We start from the raw sequence: 25,817 nt of genomic DNA on the forward strand, positions 1-25,817 counted from the left end.
ACCCCGTGGTCTCACTCGTTGCCGACGTACCACTCACACCCTCTCTCGCACTTCTCTCATACAATCAATCAGCCGGTTTTGAGTTTGGCTTGCAAGGAATGCGAACCGGCCCTCTAGCGATATATCGAATCGAGAGCCACGGTTCATCCTTCCCCACCAAAACCTCATTACAGCCCATCCACCAATTTATCTCGAACAGGGAAAAGAAAATTTAGTTTACTCCCTTGATCCTGGAGACATGTACTCTATAAATCTTCTCAGTAGCAATGTTACGTAGCAATAAGGTAACTGGGCTAAGAACTTGGATAACGTCACAAGGTCCTACAAAGCTAGCTGTGAATTTTTCAGAAATTTGGGCCTTACCTTGAGCCCTGGGATCAAGGTTTTAGGCGAAACCTTATCACTAACAATCACTTTAAACTCGCTTTCCCCAAGGTTGTAATGGCAAGCCTGCATCTTGTGTGTGATACTAATATTTCGTCTCCTTAATCAGGCTAGGTGCCACTTCCTCAAGGAGCAGGTAATTAACAGATCACAGGTTGGGCAAGGGGAACATGAGACTATGATCAAACATCAATGAAGAGGAGTTAGTTTGAAGGGCTACATATTTGATGGAATTAAATGCCAAATATGCCACGTACTGAACAATCGAACTTGTGGCGTGAATGAGAATGGAAAATAATTGAGTCTGCCTTCAGATTTCAATTCAGTCTCTCCTTAAATAAAGCTTGCAGACAGTTCAGCATAGTCGTGGCATGAATTATCTCATTGCCGTAGCAAAATCTTTTAAACTTTTGTGAGAGGACGGGAGGAGCGTAGTCAGTGACAGTGGTATGGGGAGGGCCAAATATGAAAAATATCCCAGACAAATGACGAATAATGAACTAAGTGATCACCCTGCCACTGGACATGAAGCAGACAAATCTGGAGGAGGCATCAACCACGACCAGGATATAATGACTGCCGTCACGAGTGCATGGCAGGGGCTCGAAATAATTAATAGAAGACAGTAAAAATCCCCTGTGAGTGTTGAAATAGGGTTTAAGAATTTTGCAGTTACAGCACTTCCCCCTCCAAACGCCATGTATCCTGTACAAGGTAGACCAAGTAAGAAATTCCCTAACCTTGCTAAGGATTCTACCGATTCCTAAATGGCCTCCAACCACAAACTTAAGAAAGTAATGGAAAATGACGGGAACCAAGCTTCCCAGAAGACAAATCTTGGCCAGATTATCCTGCTTGCCATGATAACACAACACATCCTGTTATGGGTTATATCCCGGCACTGATTTGCCGTTTAACAACCCTTCCTTAATCTTACGCAGAGCAGGGTCTTGGTCTTGAACAAACCAATGTACTCTGGTGGCCATTGTACCTGTCAAAGAGAACGGTAACGGTAATCATTCACTTGTCTGTCAATAGTGTATATATCTGCAAAGTGGCATTGACATCCGACCATGTCTTCTGGCTGCTACACTTCATTTTTTGTCAAGCAACATATTTTCAGTAAGATACAATTTCTCATTTGAAATTGATCTCCAGAGATTTTATGTGATCAATTGCAATCCTGTTCAACTGTCAACCGAATTATGTCTGACATCGTTGCATTTCAGCCTTTATCAAATTGCTTGTCATTAGTGAACATCCCCATTTACAAATGATGATTTGAAGTATTTTGGAAGTTATTCACTTAATTGAAGAACAGGAAGGGATCCAATACCAAGCCTTGTGGTATCCCATATTTCACGCTCCCCCAATTTAAATGTAATAATACCCCTGTGATGCAGTTTGTCGCAAAAAATAACACTAGTATAATCTGTGTTGTTTGCTCTTCCAGGATTTAATTTCTGAGGTCATATAATGGTTTGTCAGCACAAAATGCTTTACAAAAGCAAACTAAGAGGACATTAGCAAGATTTTCTCAGTAAAGTGGGGCAGTACTTCATTGTAGGCCACATTCTCAATAATAGGAAAAGTTAGGACTGTAAAAGATGTAAATATGCTGAAACAGTAGCCATTGATAAAAATTACGATAGGCAAATGACCTCTAATTACCTTTCTCAGGACACAGAATTAATGACTCAAGTTAACAGATCAGCATAACCAAAAAGTGCCTCTTTTAGCAAGCTAATGGTTTTTGTAACCTTGTGATTGCATTTCTGAAACTAATATCTACTTTAAAGTTTCAAATGGCTCTGAGCTCTATGGGACTTAACATCTGCTATCATCAGTCCCCTAGAACTTAGACCTATTCAAACCTAACTAACCTAAGGACATCACACACATCCATGCCTGAGGCAGGATTCGAACCTGCGTCCGTAGCGGTCGCGCGGTTCCAGCTAGTATCTGCTTATGACATATTTGCTTGTTGCTGCAACTGAATTGGAAAAAGGGTCTTGTCGCAGAGGGTAAATTTTCCAGGAGACACAAAAAATCGTTTTACTACACAGAGGGTTTAAGTATGATGTCATGGAGTTGCTATGTAGCAATTGGCCCCAGGGTGAAGCAAAATATGCCATTACAACATACTTTAGCCACCAAGTGTGGTCAGTGATCCAGTATAAATGTACTGGAGGTGAGCTTTTTCTAAACTTTACGATGATGATAGGGCAACTAGCATTCTGCTTGCAGTATAAGGACAGCATTATGAAAGTTTATATTATTCATATCCATTGTAGCAATAAAATAGATGCTTTCTCCTTGTCAGTTATGTGTTGTAGAATTTTCAGTACATTGTCTAGTTTCTTCTTTTTTATTGGAACATGTTCACTATTTGAACAGGTCTGCCATACACTTGTTTACCTGGACATAACCCCTTCTCTAACTCAGTACCCACCTAACAAGCATTTCTATGGCTGGAAGATGACCCCTTGTTCTCTCAAAGAATCCATACACATATGAAGATCAGTTACTGTCGGCAAATGTAATTAGAAAAAAAGTGGACATGATCACTTTTCCAAACTCACTGACTCAGTTGTAATTTATCTGTATTCACTCGTTTATTGACACATCTACGTATTTTTGTCACAGTTGGAAAATTATTTTGGTTACCAACAGTTTTGATGTTTACATCAGACACCAGATTACTTTTGTTTCATTGTCTGTGGATTTTTTCACCAAAATGTGTCTGCTCTACTGTTAGTGAGTTTCAGCACTTTGCAATATTTTTGTCAATGCAGTTTACACTCTTGTTTCGAGTCTGCCCTCTATCAATTTCCTCTAGCACAATATACTTTAATCCCAGTGATTGAACACCACGTTAGGAGGGTGGGAAGGATCTTGGATAGGATGTCCCTCATTTCAGGGCATGATAATAGATAATCGAAGATCTTAGAAGAATGTAGTTCAGTTGTTCCAGTCCATGATGGTATTAGGTAATGAAGTGGGTACTCCTTTGTAGCTGGTTCTTAAAGGTATTAGGAGGACTGGGGGGAGTAGGGTGGGTATGGAGATATGGTACAGAAAATCTGGGGGATAGTGCCTGTCTGTGAAGGCCTTTGGGAGACCTTCAGCATACTGGACAAGAGACTTCTTGTCACTTCAGATACACCATTCCAGGTGATCAGTTGTATGGAAGAGATGGCAGCTACGGAAATGCAGGTACTGTTGGCAGTCATGGGTTCAATGAGGACAGAGACTGTGTGAATGGAGCCATCAGAGAGGACGAAGTCAACATCCAGGATGCCCACCCAACCTCCACAACATTCTAGTCCATCAGCACACCACTCCTAGACTCTGTTCCTCGCCATTGGGGATCATATACCTGTGGAAGACCCAGGTGAATGTCCTACCTAATCAACCCACCCAGCATGTCCTATTCCAGTCCTGTCACAGGTTTGTCCTACGCTGTCAGAAGCAGCCATGTTATTTACCAGCTCTGCTGCATTCATTGCATAGCTTTTTATATTGGTATGTTACCAACCAGCTGACTACCAGGAATAATGGCCACTGCCAAACTGTGGTCAAGAATAAAATGTGCCACCCTGTGGCACATGCAGTTGAATGTAACATTCATAATTGCAATTGCTGCTTCACAACCTGAACCATCTGGATTTCCACCCCCCCCCTTTTCCCTCTCCCTCCCCCACTGTCGGCTTCTCTGACCTTCTCAGATGGGGGTTATCCATGCAAGACGTTCTCTGCTCCTGAAATAATCGCAGCTACAGCATAAGGTAACCTACGGTCCTCACACATTCCTCCCAGCAGTTTCCACCCTCTCTGTACTATCACCTCCTCCCAAGTCATGTCACCCACACTCACTCTGCTCCACTGTATGTCATTGCCACCAGTCTTTTCCGTCTCTGCTGATCTCCTTTTCCTCTTCCCATCCTCCCCTGCCCTCCCCCACAATCTCCCAATACCACACCAGGGAACCTTGTCTGGTCACCATCTAGTCCCTGCATGCTCCGTCAGGTAGCACTCGCTGGTTCCTCACCCCCACCCGGATACTGCTATCCCTCCCCCTTCCCTGACCCATTCCGTATTGCTTATTCTGCCTGACATTACACCTTTGAATTCCAGCTGCAGCATCCAGAGATAGTGGTCATGTATGCATGAGGTGTGCTTACTTGTGTGAATGTGTGTGTGTTTTCTTTTCCTTTCTTTTCCTTTCCTTTGGCCGAAAGCTAAGTGTCTAATAAACTTTTTTTGCATCTGTCTGCATCTCAACATGTAATCTTTATGGTGAGTAGCAATCTTTTCATAATATTGTAGATATTCTAACCAAGGCTTCCATTGTTTGGTATTAGAAGTTTGTTACTTTTCTTTATAGGGCGTTTTATAATTTGATAGAATGTATTAACTGAAAGTTTTTTCATAACCTGCCCAAAGGACTATTGTGTACCAGAATTGGTGCCTTTGAAGCCCTTCACACTTGTGTCTGAACTGTTGTCAGAAAATGTTTCTGCTTCTTGGCTGGTACCCTGTTGGCTACTGTGATATCCCTACAACACATGTGGTGCAGGGATGGGGGGTTGGCCTTGATATTCCACTGGGCTGCTGGTTGTGCACCACCCTCCAGTTTGAAAAATTCCTCCCATTCCAGAAGCTTTGCACACCCATGAACATCAATGGGCTGGGAGAGATACAGCAGAAAGTGATGTTTTGGATAGTCATCCCATATGAGAATGCCAGCTCCTCAAGAGACAAACCACACATTTATTATATTAATTGATTTTGTAACTACTTTGTCTTTGTACGTGTCTTTGCATGTATTATTATACTGAGAAATAAAATGGTTTAAAAGCATTAATGTAGGTCACAAAAATTGGCACCATAGCCTCAAAAATCAGTTACCGTCATTTTAACAATTGGATAATGGTGAAAACAATGAGAGATTTGTGTGCAGTGGCATGTCACACACTCTATGCAATCGTCATTAATATTACAAGTAGGAACTGCTGATGTCATTTAATTTGATGTGGTTATACAATAACCTCTTATCATTGTAACTTCACCCTATTGTGACGCTGAACTGCTGACATTAATAAGAAGCGATATTAGTAAGAAGCTGCTACTACATTCATGAGAGATTTGTGTGCAGTGGCATGTCACACACTGTATGCCATCATCATTAATGTTACAAGTAGGAAGTGCTAATGTCATTTGACTTTTATGTAGTTATCCAATAACCTCTTGTCATTGTGACTTCACCCTGTTGTGATGTTGAACTGTTGACATTAATAAGAAGTGATACTAATAAGAAGGTGCTTCTACATTAATAATCAAAAATTAGCTAGAGAGCAGTAATAACAATGTGTCATGCTTGAGAGGAATGTGGGAAAAAGTCTTCAACCATGAGTCAGCTGTGATTCTTCCAAAGAGTGTAGTTCGTTTTAGGAACAATGTTAGGATGCATAATAAAACAAAATTTGTTTGCCTTGTTGACATTAGTATACAAGATACTAAAGGAGTGAAACTGACAGTTTCATGTTTTCAGTTCAGTGGTGATCGTTTAATACATAAAGATGTGTTAATCTTATTTACAAATAGTTACACATACAAAATATTACCTTCAGTCTATCTTGATTAAAACTAAAAGGCATGACTGTAATATAGGCTATGTAACTTTTCACATGGAGCACTTTATTTTACAATTATTTTTTGATTTTTTTATAAAGCAATCTTTTTTCTGCAGTTTTTTTTCCAATTTTTGTGAGTCCATAGAGTTCAGTGACATTAGTAGTACGTCAATAGTAAAATGCAAATATTAAGATTCCATATTAAGAACCATTCAGAGTGTGGACTAAGTTACGTTCGTCCAGCATGTTACAGTTCACATAAATATTACTTTATTGTTTATTGTTCTTCTATGTACAACACACAATTGAGCTGATGCACATCTCTTGACTTTCCTCACATTATACACAGTGAACATGTCGAGTTAACTGTTTCGAATTTGGGTAGGAACATCATTTAAAATGTATTAGCCAGTAGATGCCCCCTGGCCATAATGGGCCAACAGAGGTTGAATATACATTTTTGTTGTTCATTTATCACATCAAATAACTGCCAGAAAACAATAACATTTGTATATGAAAGTCTAGAATGAGAGAGTTCGCAGAGTTGTACTATCTTCTTTTTAATTATATTCCCAACTATTATTGAACTCCTTCGTATCCTTTGGAATAATATGTTGTCAAAATGGATCGGCATTGAACAACAACATCCCAATGAAGAGAGTGAAAGTAGTGCTCTTTGAAAATAAGTTGTAGTCAGTGATCCATTGAGTGAATAAACCGCAGAAAAATCTGGAATTAATGTTCCAACTGTTTAGTAAATGACTTTTTATAAAAGAACATTTTGACAATTGAGGTAAAAGAATTATAATGTGCAGAGAAATTGAATGATACTTATGAGCTACTGACAGAGAGATATTACAACACAATGATTCACAGTTGATAAGAGGAAAGAAAGAAAGTGTTCTGTTTTCATTACAAATTGAAAGGAATTCTTTTCAAATTGATGGTTAAATTTTTGCTGCAAGATGTGTATTTTTTTTTCTTTCGTCAATCCATGATCACTCTTCAAGCAACTTTACAAAGTTCAGTTCTGTCTCTGAATAATCATGGTAAATTGCGAAGTCTTTCTTACCTGAAGCTGCACAGGGAAGTATTGTCATGACAGCTATTTTCAGTTGCAAGCTAACCTGTCATAAATGATACACCTTTACAAAATCTTTAAATACACCATTTCCCTTATATCTGAACCTTGTCTAGATTAACTGCAGTTTGAGTGTGATACTGCTTCAAACCTTTACTTATTCATTTTTCTGCCACAAATTGCTGGCTTTCAAAATACACTACATATTAAGGTAAGTTTCAAACAATTATGGTACACGTTTTCATAATTTCAGTGTTTTGTGAATTAAAATCATAAAATTCTGAACATACCATTATACAGCTGGCACTATTGATATGTTTATTGTAATTGTTGCAACAGGACTGGAACATGAAATTGATTAATCAGCACTATGGGTTATTTGTATCACACCCTCTTTATTTTCAAACCATTTACACATCTGGAAACTACAGTTAACATGATTCTACATTTGTATAATTTCTCTCCAAAATATACAATCATAAAGCAGCAAGCTGAACCCTGCTTAGGGCAAGTTTCCTGAAGAGACTTTGGAGTCATCAGGAAGTGGTAGAGCTTGCAGATTGCAAAATAAGATCTGTTTGGAACTACTGCACTAAGCAGCTTTGTGTGGGCATAACTAGATTACTAAATATGCCAGTGAAGGCAAACATACCATCATGTTACTACATTCTGATTAAAATTATATGCTACTTCATGTTTGTCACTCAGTGCTACTGAATTAACATATTGACAGCTCCGCTATGCCTGAAGTAAAGCTCTGACAACAAGAAATAGGTTGCCATCATTAGCAGAACGCATGCTTATCCTCCGCGCTAACAGTTAAATGAGTGGTCAGCAGTGCCAAATAACAGATTTTGTGTGCACTCAGCATTACTCAAAAGCTGCAAGTGTACTGACAATCCGCTGTTGCAGTTTAACAATGGCAGACTGTTTGTATATGATTTTGAGAACTATGACTTCAGAGACTAAGTTCCAAGGCGTCACGTGTCAACTAACAAGTAATTTTAATCATACTATAGACGTTTTTGTTTCTATATACAGGCAGCATTGAAAATACCAATGACTATGCATGTCAAACATTTGAATCAATGATTGCAGAAATCACTTAAGTCTAGAATTGTTCTTAACTTATTTTATGGCAATAACTGTCTTGTCCAGGGTCAGCATACAATGAGTGTAGATCATACACTAGTCCAGTGTCTCATCTGGAAGATGTAGGACCATAGGAAACTGGGATGACTGTAGAAACAAGTCAGCAGCTCATATGGTTTCTGCCCCAGTTGGTAGACAGAATCACAAATCTGAGTTCTTTTTGCATTACTCATGAAGGGGGACTCCAAGAAAGAAGCCAATGAAGTTTCCAGATTGTTGTTCAAATATATAAATTAGTATGTGCATTCTGCAGTAACAAATTTTTACCCTTTTTTTCAATGATTGGCCTGACAAAACCATACACATAATGATTCTATCCTGGTTTTATATGGCTGTGGGTGTTCAACAAGAGAATCCACTAGTTTGTCACTGAAGGCCATTTATTTATTAATGAGATTGTGGAACGAAAAGGAAAAAAAACTAAGGAAATTTCTCTGTGCTTGTGATCTGGAAGAGAAGCCATAATGAACCAACAATTTAATGGATTTCAAAAGATGTAATCAGAATCCCCAAGGCTTTTCAGTTAGGATACATTAGATTACAACAAAAGAAGTCTGTTAGCTATGGTATTACTGGGAAAGACAACAGATGCCTGATAGAAAGCTTAATTTTTGCTTCTAAATGCATGAAATTTTCCACATGATTCACACAAGCCACAGCAACCCCAAAACATTAAACTGCCTAGTTATCTGTGTTACCCTTCTGGGTCTTCTCCAGTGGATAACAAACACTGAAGGTTTTGAAGAAAGTGGTTGAATATATATGACAAAACTTCTGCTGATTTTATGAATATATGAAAATCTGCTCCACATTATGCTCCACATTAAGACAATGATACTGCAGATGATATTATTTAATTTATAACTCTCAAATAGTATTGGTAGTTCTGTATCAAGCAACAACCACCACAAAGCATCAGGCTTCCTAACCATCTTTGTTGCCCTTTGGGGCTAAGGACACTGTTACTGATATTGTTGAACCTTTTGCCGCTGTTATTAACCAATGCTTTGACCTTGGTACTAATACAGACTTATTGAAATTGGGAAAGCCAGTGTTAGTGTATAAAAAGGTGGTCCTAACAGTCCATCCAGGTATAGACCAATTTCTCTAATACCTATACTAGAAAAAATGATTGGAACTATAATGAAGAACCAACTACTCCATTATTTTGAAGGCAAAAACTTCTTCCTGGATAACCAAGATGGATAGAGAAGTGGGAAAACTACATTTATTGCAATGCTTGGCATAATAACAAAAATAATGGATGCATTGGAAGGCAGAACTGCGTGGCTTTAATTCTTTGTGGTCTAAGTGTAATATAATCCTGGAAAAATTAAAACCTTATGGTATAAAGAGTGTCATTTTTGAGAACCTCTCATCTTACCTAAGAGACAGATGGCAGAGTGTTTGTATCCAGGGAGGGACGCCTAATGAAATGCCACTTGAACATGGTGTAATCCAGGGCACTTTGTTTGGCCCTCTGCCCTTTTAATGTTTGTCAGTGAGTTAAGTTGTGATGGTCATAGGCTGTTCTTTGTGGGTGATACGTTAATGACTAAGAGTATAAACTGCACTGAGACACTAAAGGTTGCTGAACCGTGTTTGAAGTACATAGAAAGTGGTTCAAAGAAAACGAAATGAAATTAAATGAAGATAAAGCACAGAAAATATTATGCACACTTGGCGAATGAGGATAACAGACCAGTACTTAATTATAATATATTATGCACTGTTTCATATGGATGGCTCCTGGAGGTGACTACTGGAAATAAAAGCATAGCGCTCCAACAAAAGAAGTCTCTAATAAAATATGTTCCAGCAAGATATTTGTCCACTGTAGATCAATTTTCAAGCAGTTGGGAATAATGACAATATTTAGCCAGTATGTTTTCAACTCTCTCGTCTATATAAAAGAAAATCGAGGATTCTTCTGCAAGCGACAAAAGATTCACACCTATGACACGAAAAAAGGCCAACATTGATATTCCAAGCTGTCACCTAAGTAAGACACTGAACAGTTTTCTCACGGCAGCCCTGAAGATATTCAACCACCTACCACCAGATGTTCAAATATTGCCACTGAGTCGTGTGCTCAAGGAACAGCCACTACACTCTGTAAATGAATTTTTCTCTTCAAGTGGAACTGTAGATGGGTCAACATGATACGATCACATATGAAGCTACAAACTGGAAACATTTATAAGCTGTAAAGTGGTGTTTATAACCACAGTTTACAACATTAGTATGTATTGCTTCTTGTCTGTTATCTTAGTTTTAGTAGTTGTTTTGATTTATAAGATGTGACATAATCTGTCCATTCATGGCCAGTGAATTATGTTGCCTTATTAAGACTAATCATTAAAAAGCATTGAGGAATTTGAAGAAAATTGTTGAAGATATTGTACGGTACGGAATTTGCTCCGATATTACAGATATCTCTGCCAGTGGCTCAGTACGGAGATGCTTTGTATGAAATGTTATTTTTGTCAAGTGTTTCTATAGAAGTGTTAAACACGGAAACATTACAAAATATGGTACATTTTTATTTTTCATCCAGAAAACGTCCGGCCCCGGTAGCTGAGTGGTCAGCGTGACGGAGTGTCAATCCTAAGGTCCCGGGTTCGATTCCCGGCTGGGTCGGAGATTTTCTCCGCTCAGGGACTGGGTGTTGTGTTGTCCTAATCATCATCATTTCATCCCCATCGACGCGCAGGTCGCCGAAGTGGCGTCAATTCGAAAGACCTGCACCAGGCGAACGGTCCACCCGACGGGAGGCCCTAGCCACACGACATTTCATTTCATCCAGAAAATACAGATTGGCTGATGCTTTGAGCCATCTAATTTCTGCAAACATAATGTTTAGTGCCGAAATGTCACAAGTTTTTCCAGAGTTTTAATTTTACAAACTGCAATTAAAAGGTATACCGGGACTAGCACATTTTTCTATCCTCCTACAAAATTTAGAAAAACAAATGTAGCGCAGATTCTGTAATCATCATTTCAATGTTGTCGGCTTCTTCAGAGGTGTGCTCTGCTAGAAAGAATGATCTTCACAAGCCAAAATCGAATCCCGTTCCGAAACTCAGATATTTCAATTTTAATTCTGAAGAAAGTCGGAATATGTAACGGATACAGTGACTAATAGCTCCTCATTCTTAACACCGAATTGGCGCATCTAGATTTCGATGGTACGGTCATGTGATGAAAATGGCGTCAACTAGAACAGTCAAAATAAATTTGGAAAGACAGGTGGATGGGAAAAGACCTCAATGCAAAGAAGACATCGAACCCGATGGATGGACTTGATCAAGGCTGACCTACTGACCAGAGGATGGACAGTGGATGATGTACTCCGTGAACAGGAGTATCTGGACAGGACGAAGTGGAAGAGGCTCATTACCAGTACCTGGAAGTTGGTACTGTTGAATGATGATGACTGGCTAGATCACCAGCACTTTATGCTTATTTTCTGTCACATCTCGTCTTCCTGCTCCTGTTACTCTTCAGTGTCACTGTTTTCGCGGTCACTGAGGGTATCGCCGTCCATCCTCTGGAGATTGTTGTTACGTTGCGTATAGGAATGTCTGCTATGTCGTGTCCCCAAGTACCTGCATGCTGGCGTGCACATGAAACGTACAAAAACATATGTTGTAGAACTCTGACCGCACTAACTAGAAACCAGTGTCGAGTGTTGGAGTTATGGGCAGTCATGGTACGATAACCCAACTAAGGAAAGCAGGTGTTTTTGACTGAGCATGCTCTCGAGGCCTATGAGAAAGAGAGACCGCCGCGCGTACGTCACGAAGGTAGGCCACGCTCGCTCAGCTCAGCAGACAAACTACGTTTCTGCACCTGTTAACTCGTAACTAGGCGTGTACGTACAAACGAGAATTGCATTTTCTACTGGTTGGTATCCACTATTATGGAATCTTACTGTTATTAGTCCTGCAATGGTAGGAAGCCCACAGGCCTACTACTAATTTGTTACGACTGTGCTGGAGTACAACACAGTTAAAATCATGCCACAATGATTATCAGTTGCATAAGGCACCACATCTAAGAAATGAGGTCTGTTACGCAGAAGGAGACTAAACGCTAAAAAAAAAATTATACTACTTATGTCGAGAATTGATTTTAGCCGGCCTGAGTGGCCGAGAGGTTCTAGGCGCTACAGCCTGGAACCGCGCGACAGCTACGGTCGCCGGTTCGAATCCTGCCTCGGGCATGGATGTGTGTAATGTCCTTAGGTTAGCTAGGTTTAAGTAGTTCTAAGTTCTAGGGGACTGATGACCATAGAAGTTAAGTCCCATAGTGCTCAGAGCCATTTGAACCATTTGAATTGATTTTAAATTTTGTTGTATGACTAGTAATCAGTAAGACTTCATAATAGCAGATTCCATCAGAAGACGCAATTCTCGTTAGTACGTACACACCCAGCTGCGAGTTAACAGCTTTAGAGACGCATTTTTCCCACTTGAGTTAAGCGAGCGTGCGAGCTCAGGCCTATCTTTGTGACGTACGTGCCGCGGCCTGTCTTTCTCGTGGAGCTGGGACCGAGCGAGGTGGCGCAGTGGTTAGCACACTGGACTCGCATTCGGGAGGACGACGGTTCAATCCCGTCTCCGGCCATCCTGATTTAGGTTTTCCGTGATTTCCCTAAATCAGTTCAGGCAGATGCCGGGATGGTTCCTTTGAAAGGGCACGGCCGATTTCCTTCCCCATCCTTCCCCCACCCGAGCTTGTGCTCCGTCTCTAATGACCTCGTTGTCGACGGGACGTTAAACACTAATCTCCTCCTCCTCCTCCTCCTCCTCCTCGTGGAGCTGGGCGTGCTCTGAGGTGACGTCATCCCTTCCGCCACAACGAGTACTGCGTTGCTCACAGTACGAGGTCAGTAATAAATGGCATGTAGCATATTGCGGAAGCGTACAGTACGATGGATTTATTAGGAGCTGTTTTGTAATAGCGTTTTGCCTGAGTGATCTAGGGCTCTGACTGTCATTTAGCTAACTCGGGTTCGGTCCCTGCTGTTACCAACATTTCCTTTTTATTTTATTCCCCACAAAGTTAAACTATTAATTATAAGCTCTAAATATATTCAAAGAATTCAATTTATATACAGAAAATCAATATACTGAGTTAATTTACGTTTACTACCATTGTAAGTCAAAAGTTTCATTGTAGCACAGCGACAAAATTTTGTACCAGCCGCCACTGTCTTGGTTTATGTTTTGATCAGGTTTAGGCGCAAGTTCCTCCACTTTCATCCTAAGCTCATGTGTAAAATTTTGTGCTAATTAAGTACACACTGAACTACTGTTGTACTGTTTTCAGACTCATGATATACAGTAGTTATTTGCAAGAAAATAAAACTAACGATAACCCAGGCACAACACACTTACAAAAAGAAATTTCATCTCACGAACGTCGTCAACAGGCTAGGAGATTCTTAGTAATGAGAAATGCTTTGCGTGCAATTTTCCTCTACGTATTCGTGAAACTCCCGCTTTGTGGTGGCACTTAGTTACCATGTCCTACTGGACTCTGGTGGGACATTTACAAACTTAACATGCCTTTTCTACAGCATATACAACTGTCAATGCCACAAACAAAAAATTATTTTCAGCACTTAAAAGCATTGATATTAACCGTCAATTAATGGGGAATCATAGCATAATATAAATATACAAAGACAGTGATTTGATACTGGAGGGTTAGCTTTTTTTTTTCAAAAAAAAAAAAAAAGAGACAGCAAATCGTGAAAAACATATGGATGTTAGTGGGACACCTTTAGCCTGAAAGAGCTGAGCCTTTGGGAGGTCCATAAGAAGTGTACTACGTAGAAGTACGGCTCAAAACATCTACTACATAGAGTTGAACGACACTATACAAATTGCAGTCTCAAAACTATCTACTATCATTTTAAAGACTTCAGTGATTATCAACAGTGTCATTGTTTAAATCCGCGTGGGAAATATTCGAAATGCGTCCTCATAACTTAAATTCTATAATCCATTATTGACAAATATATTTCAATATATTTTTGGGGCAGCTCCCCTCAGAGGGCTTAGCTACGAGCCGTGCTTGGTTATAGAGTGTATAAGGGCCGACACAACTGCTCTCGTACGTCATAGTACATTCAAGGCACGGCACTGAAACGAAGTACCTGACAAGTGACAATAAGCTAAGGGAGAAACATTTTGGCACATGTTAAATACTCGACTAGGTCAGTAAAATGAAGTCAGTCGGTCAACCGAAGAGGGAGTAGAGCATATGGTAGAGAAAGTGCACTAAACTATAACTGCCAAAAAAGGATGACTGTATAGTAATCAGTTCCCATCTAGCAGTGCAGTTCAGCGTGCTGTATTTACGAAGATTCTGTTCATGTGTGTTAGTTACATTAGGTACTAATTTCTGTATTCCATACAGAATTTACGCATGTAGCGGAGAATAAACACTCCCAGAGCGTTTCTTTCTATTGTGTCGCTACCGATTTAAAAGACGTTCTGCGGAATGACAGGTGTAACCTTGTGAAACTGCCTGGATTCAAGTGGTCCATCTGACGTAACTGGGTCGACGGAGTGTGTACACCCGCCACTCACCCCCCCCCCCCCCCCCACCTCCCCGCACTACCATTAAACTGGTAAAATGCTACTTAAATTTCTTACTTGTCAGAATGGTTCAAATGGCTTTGAGCACTATGGGACTCAACTGCTGAAGTCATTAGTCCCCTAGAACTTAGAACTAGTTAAACCTAAATAACCTAAGGACATCACACACATCCATGCCCGAGGCAGGATTCGAACCTGCGAACGTAGCGGTCTCGCGGTTCCGGACTGCAGCGCCTACAACCGCACGGCCACTTCAGCCGGCACTTGTCAGAACATCATTCGCCTTGTAGCTATGGTACGCCAATGTTTTTAATGTATCGAACTGCATAGTTTTTATATCTTGGCACGCCCATTTTTGTCATCATGACAATGGCTACATAACATATTTATATCCAAGTGACTTTTACTTTTCTTTCGCTTAACTTTGCTTCTGTTCAACAAAATTTAAGTTGTCTATTCTTTCTGTATTGTCCTATTATGTACTTTCTGTACTTTCCTATTACGTAAAATGTTTATTATCCATCGCGCTATGCGTTAACAATGGCAGATTGCGATCCACTTGAAAATGGCCGTAATATGAAGGTCGAAACAGGTCGTGGACTTAATGAAGTTCTAATCAGCATCTGGAGTGGCTTTTCATTAAGACATCCGCAGGCGCGGGTGGGACGAATTAGGTCTTCGCAGATGTGCAGAATGATGGACGGATACAGGCGCCCGTGTTCGGCCAACTAGTTAGTTACAGTGTATTGCAGGCAGTTAGTTGGACAGTTAGGTGGGGTTACAGTGTCACTTTACAGTAGGGGATTAGTTTGAGGTATTTTAGTTTTTTATTTAATAGGACAAAATGTTCATACATGGTTGGACTGAAGCTGTCGGTAGCTCATCCAATAATTATTGACAGACTTTACAAATGATTTATCTCGATAACGCGTTGGTTACACCAGCAGGTAAAGTGATTGTGGTAATATATGGAGGTGATTCAGACTTTTTGGCAGCGCAGAGAACGTATAAGAGAAGACAGGGAACAGAGCCATGGGATACATCTGCAGTGGGACGGAAGATACGGGAATTGTTACTGTTAATAGTAACAAACCATGGGAAGGATACAATAAGGCGAACAGAGTTAACTTGAAATCCATTTTTCTGGGCTTGAAGAGGAGACCTGAATTCTAGACACCATTCCTTACGACAAGAGAGAAGGGTTCTTAAAACAATGTGTTCCAAAACTATCGATTCATTTTCGTGAATACATTAATGTATTCAATTCCTTTCTACAAGTTGTTTGAAATGTTCTCTGTAGAAGAAAGAACAGTCACCGTTGCTTCGAAATTTGGTAGTAAAACATTTGAGAAGGTGCGTGAGCTGCAACATACAAGATATGGGAAAGAGCCACCAACAAGGAATACTATCAAGTTTCTGTCAATAAATTCAGCCGAAGAGGAAGTGTGCTTAATGGCGAACGTCCTGGACGACAATCAACAGCTGACTGTGCAGTCTGGACGTTGGGGAGGCCACAGAAAGGAGCACACGCGCTTCTACTCGTCGGCTGAGCCCCGAGCAACACTGCATGATCCTCTGTCTGCTGCACTCCGTTTGCTGCTGAAGAAGACGACCTATCGGATCCTGGAAATGTACAACCTGCAGGAGAAATATTATGCTCCCCATATGGAAATGTGTACTGACCTTTTGGAGTCCATGAAAAATGAAAACCTGTTAGATAACCTTTTCTCATCATGCGAGGCCACATTTCACACATGTGTTTTGTGAATGCTGTATACGGACCGACAGCGATCCTCATGAGGTGCAATAACGGGAAAGAAACACCCAGAAAATGGACGTATGGCTAGGGGAGACTAAGAGAAACATGTATAGACCATTCTCTCTTACAGAGAAAATAGTAACAGGTACCAGTTATCTTGAAATGCATAAGCTTCTCTTGGAACTGCAGTCGGAATTTGATGGCATTCTGAAATCCGTTGTGTGTCAGCAGTATAAGGCTCCAGGCTCCTCCACATTTTGCTCCCATTGTTCGAGATAACCTCAATCACGGTGAGCTTAGAAGTCGCCTGACTTTAGCTCCTTACACTTCTTCGCTTGGGGCTAAATCAAGCCTTGCGTGTACAGGTTTAGTATCAGTATCCTGCATTAGCTGTGATGAAGGTTAAGAGAATCACACCTATGCCAGGATCAGAATAACAAAGTGATTTACAGCGAACCACGGGTGAGCGTGGAAGGGGGCGATGTTGTCTGTTCCCCGATGCGTGCGCGCGCATCATGGCTGTAGCAGCGACAGCAGGGCAGTTTCTTACTGGACGGCCTTCTCTCGCCGCCTTTACTGTTCGGTATTGAGTTCGCTTTACAAGACTGTTATATCTTCGTGGCTTAATAAACGCACTCCCGTGTATAAAATGATACCGTGTTGGTATTATTTGTCGGTCTCAACAAAAGCGGCAGGAAGCACACTCTTTGTCCGCAGCTCGTGGTCGTGTGGTAGCGTTCTCGCTTCCCACGCCCGGGTTCCCGGGTTCGATTCCCGGTGGGGTCAGGGATTTCCTCTGCCTCGTGATGACTGGATGTTGTGTGATGTCCTTAGGTTAGTTAGGATTAAGTAGTTCTAAGTTCTAGGGGACTGATGACCATAGCTGTTAAGTCCCATAGTGCTCAGAGCCATTTGAACCAAGAACACTGTTTTTACAATAATCAGAATGAATCACGTTCAGTAGTTGTATTCGATGCGTAAGGTGTGTTGAAATGGATCTGAATCGTTCATGTAAATACAATAACTAACAACATCAAAATAATATAAACTCCTTGAGTTCTTACACTGTGGTGTATATGCAGAATGTCATATTTGTGCGGAGGAGTACTCCTTAATAATGAGATGAGATTTATCGTGCAACTACGGTACACTCCGTTCAGTCAATAACACAAGTACAAACACAAAAATATAGGCGAATTAAGGCAAAGGGTAAATGCCACTTAGTTCAGAATCATCTTCCTCGACACCGTCGTTTTCTGAGCTCAGGTCCGTGAACGAGCCACAGGAGTTGCCCAAGGATATAACTATTTTTTGTATATTACTATCGACACACACTTCACTTTTCCATGCTTCTTTAGCAACCGTTTCTATATGGCGTACATCATTTTTCCACTTCTCTGGCGTTATTTGTGCCACAGCTTCCTTTAACAGTCTTTGAATTTCTGCCACAGTCATGCTTTTGTTATTTGTTGCCACGTAATTTTTAATTTGCCCTCAAATAATTTCAATGGCGTTAAAGTGGCCGTGGTATGGTGGAAGCCTAAGAACCACGTGGCCATGTTCTTTACTGCCTCGCGCACAACACACTGCTGAAACTGTGGCTTATTTTGTCTTTACCATTTCCACGAGCTCTGCCTTAAATAAATCGTCCTGAATTTTCACACTGTTGCTTTTCAACCATTCAACAATGTCGGCTTTGAAACTTCCTGGCAGATTAAAACTGTGCCGGACCGAGACTTGCCTTTGCCTTTCGTGGGCAAGTGCTCTACCATCTGAGCTACACAAGCAGGACTCGCGCCTCGTCCTCACAGCTCTACTTCCGCCAGTACCTCGTCTCCTGCTTTCCAAACTTCACAGAAGCACTCCTGCGAACCTTGCAGGAGTCTCCGTCCGCACAGTTTTAACCTGCCAGGAAGTTTCATATCAGTGCACACTCCGCTGCAGAGTGAAAATCTCATTCTGGAATGTCGGTTTTTTACGTTGCCATCATTGGAGCTTTATCTTTAATAACTGAATGGTATGGGCGATTATCCATTAGAGTGATAGACTGTTTATTTAAGTTTTTGATTTGTTGCCCCTTGAATCATTTCAGAAAACTGTCGTGCTTCATTTCTTTGTGGTAGTGTTTGGTTTTCCCGATTTGTAAACCAGGAGACAGGTACGAAACGACATGCAGTTCCAGCATGCAAGACAATAATTCTCGCATCCTTTCGCATTGGACCAGCAGAACTTCCACATATGCTACCATCTGGCCAGTCTTTCCTGACAGAATGACTGGCGTTTATCCTGGTATCTTGCCTTCGAACGGCACTTTAACTATAATTCTTAAAAAATCGACGACGCCACTCTACGATGTCACCTCTGTCCATTATAATATTCCGTCGTTTATTTTTTATAGCGAGAACTAAGGACTCTGACAAGCGTTAACAAAGGCGTTTTGTTGCTACTGAATAACTCTGCCTCGCGATGAGTAACGCACAGTTTCTTGGTAGCTGGATGTTCTTTTCTCTCGTAATATCCATATATGTGGCGACGGACAGAAGCTTGTTGAAAAGAGTCAAAGTTTGCTACACGTGGGTCTGTCCTCCTTCCTGGGTGACCACAGTTTTGGCGAACCAGGCTCTTCCCCTTTCTCCTTACAAATTTTGACTACAGTATTTTTGTGCATCTTCAAGGCGTACGCCGTTCTCTCGACTACCTTCGTTAAAGGCAACAAAGTTGCACCAGTTGTGCAAAATAAATTCGCCGCACAGAGAAACAGAGCACACAACTAAACGGACCACAACTGTTTACATATTACTCGAGATGGGCAAACTAGCTCATCCTTGGGAACTAGTTCACTGGTGATCGCTCTTTTTTGGGAACCGTTCATATTTACTCGTTCACAGTTCATTTGTGCTTCGTTTATGGTTCTTATGAAAAACTGAAAATTAGTAGCATAGGTGACTGAAGATGGAAGGCGCCGAGAGGGGGCACTTGCCTCCGCCCTGGAGTACAGAGTTTTTATTCATAACAGAACTCCCACAGAGTTGTAATTTTCGTGATTTTTCCAAAATCTCTCGTTTAGCCAACTGTAGCGTTATGTGGCTGATCGCAGTGAAATAATATAAGGTGGCACGCGAAAAAACCGGCCCCGGGTACAGACAGCTCGCCAATTACGCACGATTTGTTGACCGCTTCGAGCAGAATAGATAAACATATAATAATTACGCAGTGAAGAAATAACAAATAAGCTAATCCAAACAACTTCCAAACAGTAGATAACGATTGGTAGGTGACAATGTGCAGTCAAGTACTCGTGGCCGATTTTTCGTGCGCCTCCCTGTACCACTGAAATAATATTGTACAAGTTATGATATTCTCTTTAGAAGATACACCAGGCACGCGATTATGGAGCGCGGACTTCATTCGGTTGCAAGTCGGTCTGCCTTCCATAACAATGGACATGCTCTTTTACCTTGGATCAAAAAAAGACAGAAAATGGCCACTCGTGTGTGCCGTGCCGACTTCCTTTGCATGTGTAATAACAAAAATCTTGCCTTCTTACAAATATTTTTTCTGCTATCTATCGAAATAGTGAAGTAAGATGATATGCCGTTTTGTTACCTGAAAAAGTGTGTGTATTACATACCACGTAATTCTATGTAATTAACGTAATTATAAAATGCATTTTAATTACCAGTCGTGGACACTGAATAGAATATCACGAATAGAACCAGAAGTTGAGAGTTCAAAAAAGGTTTGAAACAGATCTAGAATGGGCGTGCGTATCGCACGAAACGAACAACTCGATCGGCAGTGGAATTGCGACGAGTGGCCACGCGAAGAAGGACGAGTCCGGCCGAGCGAGACCGAAACCGAGACAGAGACAGAGACGAGAACGGGCTCGACGTGACCGGCCGACATGCGGTTGCGGGAACGAGACCGCCCGTTTCCCGTTCCCGGGAACTATAAGTAGAAAGCAGCCACCGAAGTGAACTATGAAAGACCGTTCCTTTGAATTCGTTCCTCGCTCGTTCCGTTGATGAGCCGTTCCTTTGGACCCGTTAGTTCGCGAACGACCCATCTCTAGCCGCTACCTGCAGCAGCAGAAGGATTTGACAACGATGGACGGAACAGGAGCGCGTCCAGCTGCGTTCTATGACTGCAGCCCTGTGAGCAGCCAGGCGGCAATCACTTTATTACTCTGATCCGGGTATAATCAAATACGGAACATGTTCTGGAATACGGTGGAAAGGCGGTCTCTCTGCGTTGACATGCAGTGTGCCCACATTGAACATTAATAATTTTTAATACTTCATATGTACCCTTGTTGTAGAGATATACGTTTCCTATATTCAACATGTGTTTCATGAAAATGATTCGTTACTTCTGGGACACCCTGTACACAGAGTAAACTGGAGGACGACTGGAATGGTTCTGACCAAAGAGGTATATAATTAACACAGACAGGCTATCCAAGGAGAAAGGGAGACGCCCTTACACCGGAAAAGTGAAACCTGTCTCCGCCATATTTTGGTGAGTCTTTAGAGTGCTGGTATTGCTGTGCTGCTCTTGCATTCATTTGCGAGGAAAGCAGCAACAAAACGTTTGATTGTTTTGGTGCGATGTGCGCCTTACTCGACGATTGAGAATTGGCATTACAAATTGTTTTTAACTCTCTGATGATGAGTATTCACCCACAAAAGTGCATTGTTTCAAAGTAAATAGTCAGAACTGACTGTCAATTAAGTGCATTAACGCCAAAAGGATATGTATAACACAGGGTTTTAACGGGGGAACAGACTTCTAGGACTCTTACTGTAATCTCATTGAGAGTATCTATGCATTACAGCGCTCTGGGTGGCAGTTACAAACAACACTGGTCGCCATATTTTGTAACGCCAGGCATACGAAGTACTGAAGTTGGACAGATGTAATAGCTGCAGGAAAATCACATGTGTTTACAATTGAAATATAATTTAAAATTATTTTGTTGGTCATACATCACATCTAGTGTAAGTTCAGAGTACAATTGTACTGTATGAATCATAGTAATGATTACGTAAGTATTAGCATGTTTTCACTTTTAAGAATTCTTGTACGTACCTGTCGTGTATGCCAAATTTCTACATCGTAATTTCCAGATTTTCAGAGGAATGTTGGATCTCAGGCAGACGACTTTATTAAAGTCTGGACTGCATTTGATGCAGTTCAGTGTGTCGTTTGTCCAGAGTAAAATCACTTGTTAAATAACAAGTACAATAGGTATAAGGGCTATGTATGCGTATAAACTCTTCAAGCTATACCTAATTTTAACTGCTAAATTCTTCTGAAAAATTACTAGCCAACACAAAGGTGAGTAACCTGTATAAGCTGTGAACAAGTGGTGGCATACATAATACAATTATACGTGCTCTTCTTATCTTCGATGTTCTGGTAATTGATCTCTTAGGAGAAATGAAAATCCCAACTCAATGTGAGACGACCCATGATAGCGCCGTCTTTGCATAGAACTGCCGAAAGCTACACAAGAACGAAAAACTCTTAGCCCACATATCTGGAATTCTCTCAAACGCATTAATTTCTTTATTCATATCTGTCTACTACTGTTTGGTCTCTTTAAAAATACCAACAATCTATAAAAAACAGTCCACGACACAGCTTCCTGTTCTGCTGCGACTGGCTGCTCATCCATTGCACCTCAAACAAATGCCTTCTTCGAATAGAGATTCACTACACAGGCAGCTGCCCGCGCTCTGGTGCGGCGGCATTACGTGTTGATAATGAATTGGTAGTGCCACCTGCAGCCTGCGGAACATGAGTGAAAAATCAAGAGGGCACCGTGTTTTCAAACACTGAGTCACAATCGTCACTGCAGCGACAGCAAGGCAAAAAGTTTAAAAATTGCCGTGACCAGGATTCGAACCTGGGTTATTGCGGCCACAACGCAATGTCCTAACCACTAGACGATCACGGCCACGGAAGCACCGCCGACAGCAGTTCTCGCGACTGCAAGTGGCGATGAACAGCAAAGCTCGGCCCACACACCACTGCGGCTCCCCACAGCTGTGTCAGACGCGATCTCCATTATATGTATACTGGCAAACGAACGTGTCTGCGCTGTTAGGACACCAAGCAGTGTGGTTAGCTGCATTCAACCCCCGTGGCAATGTCTTGCAGTCCTCCAAGTCTGTTGACCACAGGTATGTGCGTCGATAAGAGGTGGACAGATGTCGCATCGCTCTCGCCGTCACTTGTCACGCCGAATCGTACTTAACGTAGTTTTCTGCAAGCGTCAGTCGAGCTACGTCGGGCCAAGTCGCATAAGAGGAGCAACAAAATGCGCATTTCCGGTACCGGGAATCGAACCCGGGCCTCCTGGGTGAGAGCCAGGTGTTCTAGCCACTAGACCACACCGGACAACGGCACAAGGGCTCCTCCAGCGAACACAGCAAGCTATACGCACGCTACTTAACGACAACTGTAAACATAGACGCTCCCACTTTGTACAACGGCATGCTCGGGACACATTTCGTGGAGACGAACGCCAGCCATCATGACACCAAACTGCGCCTGTGAATCATGTCGTTGCACCGCGCACTGTGCTGCGACAATTTAAGAAAGAGACGCTCACGGCTTGCTGCGCTGTTTCGTCGCGGGTAGTCAGTGCTCCGGCTTTCGAGACAGAAAACATTGGCAGCTGTGGGATTCGAACCCACGCCTCCGAGGAGACTGGTGCCTGAAACCAGCGCCTTAGACCGCTCGGCCACGCTACCGACGCCGCACGGCGGTCAGAGGAGCTGCGTTCTACCCCACGAGAAAACACCGCAATGGCACAAAAAACGAGAAAAAATTGGCAGCGGTGGGATTCGAACCCACGCCTCCGAAGAGACTGGTGCCTTAAACCAGCGCCTTAGACCGCTCGGCCACGCTACCTGTGCCAGTGTTCTTCGCTTTTGTAGAAACAGTCCACGACACAGCTTCCTGTTCTGCTGCGACTGGCTGCTCATCCATTGCACCTCAAACAAATGCCTTCTTCGAATAGAGATTCACTACACAGGCAGCTGCCCTCGCTCTGGTGCGGCGGCATTACGTGTTGATAATGAATTGGTAGTGCCACCTGCAGCCTGCGGAACATGAGTGAAAAATCAAGAGGGCACCGTGTTTTCAAACACTGAGTCACAATCGTCACTGCAGCGACAGCAAGGCAAAAAGTTTAAAAATTGCCGTGACCAGGATTCGAACCTGGGTTATTGCGGCCACAACGCAATGTCCTAACCACTAGACGATCACGGCCACGGAAGCACCGCCGACAGCAGTTCTCGCGACTGCAAGTGGCGATGAACAGCAAAGCTCGGCCCACACACCACTGCGGCTCCCCACAGCTGTGTCAGACGCGATCTCCATTATATGTATACTGGCAAACGAACGTGTCTGCGCTGTTAGGACACCAAGCAGTGTGGTTAGCTGCATTCAACCCCCGTGGCAATGTCTTGCAGTCCTCCAAGTCTGTTGACCACAGGTATGTGCGTCGATAAGAGGTGGACAGATGTCGCATCGCTCTCGCCGTCACTTGTCACGCCGAATCGTACTTAACGTAGTTTTCTGCAAGCGTCAGCGGAGCGTCAGTCGAGCTACGTCGGGCCAAGTCGCATAAGAGGAGCAACAAAATGCGCATTTCCGGTACCGGGAATCGAACCCGGGCCTCCTGGGTGAGAGCCAGGTATTCTAGCCACTAGACCACACCGGACAACGGCACAAGGGCTCCTCCAGCGAACACAGCAAGCTATACGCACGCTACTTAACGACAACTGTAAACATAGACGCTCCCACTTTGTACAACGGCATGCTCGGGACACATTTCGTGGAGACGAACGCCAGCCATCATGACACCAAACTGCGCCTGTGAATCATGTCGTTGCACCGCGCACTGTGCTGCGACAATTTAAGAAAGAGACGCTCACGGCTTGCTGCGCTGTTTCGTCGCGGGTAGTCAGTGCTCCGGCTTTCGAGACAGAAAACATTGGCAGCGGTGGGATTCGAACCCACGCCTCCGAGGAGACTGGTGCCTGAAACCAGCGCCTTAGACCGCTCGACCACGCTACCGACGCCGCACGGCGGTCAGAGGAGCTGCGTTCTACCCCACGAGAAAACACCGCAATGGCACAAAAAACGAGAAAAAATTGGCAGCGGTGGGATTCGAACCCACGCCTCCGAAGAGACTGGTGCCTTAAACCAGCGCCTTAGACCGCTCGGCCACGCTACCTGTGCCAGTGTTCTTCGCTTTTGTAGAAACAGTCCACGACACAGCTTCCTGTTCTGCTGCGACTGGCTGCTCATCCATTGCACCTCAAACAAATGCCTTCTTCGAATAGAGATTCACTACACAGGCAGCTGCCCGCGCTCTGGTGCGGCGGCATTACGTGTTGATAATGAATTGGTAGTGCCACCTGCAGCCTGCGGAACATGAGTGAAAAATCAAGAGGGCACCGTGTTTTCAAACACTGAGTCACAATCGTCACTGCAGCGACAGCAAGGCAAAAAGTTTAAAAATTGCCGTGACCAGGATTCGAACCTGGGTTATTGCGGCCACAACGCAATGTCCTAACCACTAGACGATCACGGCCACGGAAGCACCGCCGACAGCAGTTCTCGCGACTGCAAGTGGCGATGAACAGCAAAGCTCGGCCCACACACCACTGCGGCTCCCCACAGCTGTGTCAGACGCGATCTCCATTATATGTATACTGGCAAACGAACGTGTCTGCGCTGTTAGGACACCAAGCAGTGTGGTTAGCTGCATTCAACCCCCGTGGCAATGTCTTGCAGTCCTCCAAGTCTGTTGACCACAGGTATGTGCGTCGATAAGAGGTGGACAGATGTCGCATCGCTCTCGCCGTCACTTGTCACGCCGAATCGTACTTAACGTAGTTTTCTGCAAGCGTCAGCGGAGCGTCAGTCGAGCTACGTCGGGCCAAGTCGCATAAGAGGAGCAACAAAATACGCATTTCCGGTACCGGGTATCGAACCCGGGCCTCCTGGGTGAGAGCCATGTATCCTAGCCACTAGACCACACCGGACAACGGCACAAGGGCTCCTCCAGCGAACACAGCAAGCTATACGCACGCTACTTAACGACAACTGTAAACATAGACGCTCCCACTTTGTACAACGGCATGCTCGGGACACATTTCGTGGAGACGAACGCCAGC

The 25,817-nt window shown here is 42.8% G+C and overlaps 10 non-coding genes across 10 annotated transcripts; all 10 read right to left on the reverse strand.

Moving 5' to 3' along the window:
- Nucleotides 1-22,510: 22,510 nt before the first annotated feature.
- Nucleotides 22,511-22,582, reverse strand: Trnah-gug (transfer RNA histidin (anticodon GUG)). Its single transcript has one exon. It is a non-coding gene; the product is annotated as a tRNA-His (tRNA).
- A 371-nt stretch (nt 22,583-22,953) lies between these two features.
- Trnae-cuc (transfer RNA glutamic acid (anticodon CUC)) lies at nt 22,954-23,025 on the reverse strand. The gene has a single exon. It is a non-coding gene; the product is annotated as a tRNA-Glu (tRNA).
- A 274-nt stretch (nt 23,026-23,299) lies between these two features.
- Nucleotides 23,300-23,381, reverse strand: Trnal-cag (transfer RNA leucine (anticodon CAG)). Its single transcript has one exon. It is a non-coding gene; the product is annotated as a tRNA-Leu (tRNA).
- A 78-nt stretch (nt 23,382-23,459) lies between these two features.
- Nucleotides 23,460-23,541, reverse strand: Trnal-aag (transfer RNA leucine (anticodon AAG)). Its single transcript has one exon. It is a non-coding gene; the product is annotated as a tRNA-Leu (tRNA).
- Nucleotides 23,542-23,829: 288 nt separating this feature from the next.
- On the reverse strand, nt 23,830-23,901 carry Trnah-gug (transfer RNA histidin (anticodon GUG)). The gene has a single exon. It is a non-coding gene; the product is annotated as a tRNA-His (tRNA).
- A 382-nt stretch (nt 23,902-24,283) lies between these two features.
- Trnae-cuc (transfer RNA glutamic acid (anticodon CUC)) lies at nt 24,284-24,355 on the reverse strand. Its single transcript has one exon. It is a non-coding gene; the product is annotated as a tRNA-Glu (tRNA).
- Nucleotides 24,356-24,629: 274 nt separating this feature from the next.
- Trnal-cag (transfer RNA leucine (anticodon CAG)) lies at nt 24,630-24,711 on the reverse strand. Its single transcript has one exon. It is a non-coding gene; the product is annotated as a tRNA-Leu (tRNA).
- Nucleotides 24,712-24,789: 78 nt separating this feature from the next.
- On the reverse strand, nt 24,790-24,871 carry Trnal-aag (transfer RNA leucine (anticodon AAG)). The gene has a single exon. It is a non-coding gene; the product is annotated as a tRNA-Leu (tRNA).
- Nucleotides 24,872-25,159: 288 nt separating this feature from the next.
- Trnah-gug (transfer RNA histidin (anticodon GUG)) lies at nt 25,160-25,231 on the reverse strand. The gene has a single exon. It is a non-coding gene; the product is annotated as a tRNA-His (tRNA).
- A 382-nt stretch (nt 25,232-25,613) lies between these two features.
- On the reverse strand, nt 25,614-25,685 carry Trnae-cuc (transfer RNA glutamic acid (anticodon CUC)). Its single transcript has one exon. It is a non-coding gene; the product is annotated as a tRNA-Glu (tRNA).
- Nucleotides 25,686-25,817: the final 132 nt, after the last annotated feature.

The sequence above is a fragment of the Schistocerca cancellata genome, chromosome 1, assembly GCF_023864275.1.
Source record: "Schistocerca cancellata isolate TAMUIC-IGC-003103 chromosome 1, iqSchCanc2.1, whole genome shotgun sequence".
NCBI classification, from domain to species: Eukaryota; Metazoa; Arthropoda; class Insecta; order Orthoptera; family Acrididae; genus Schistocerca; species Schistocerca cancellata.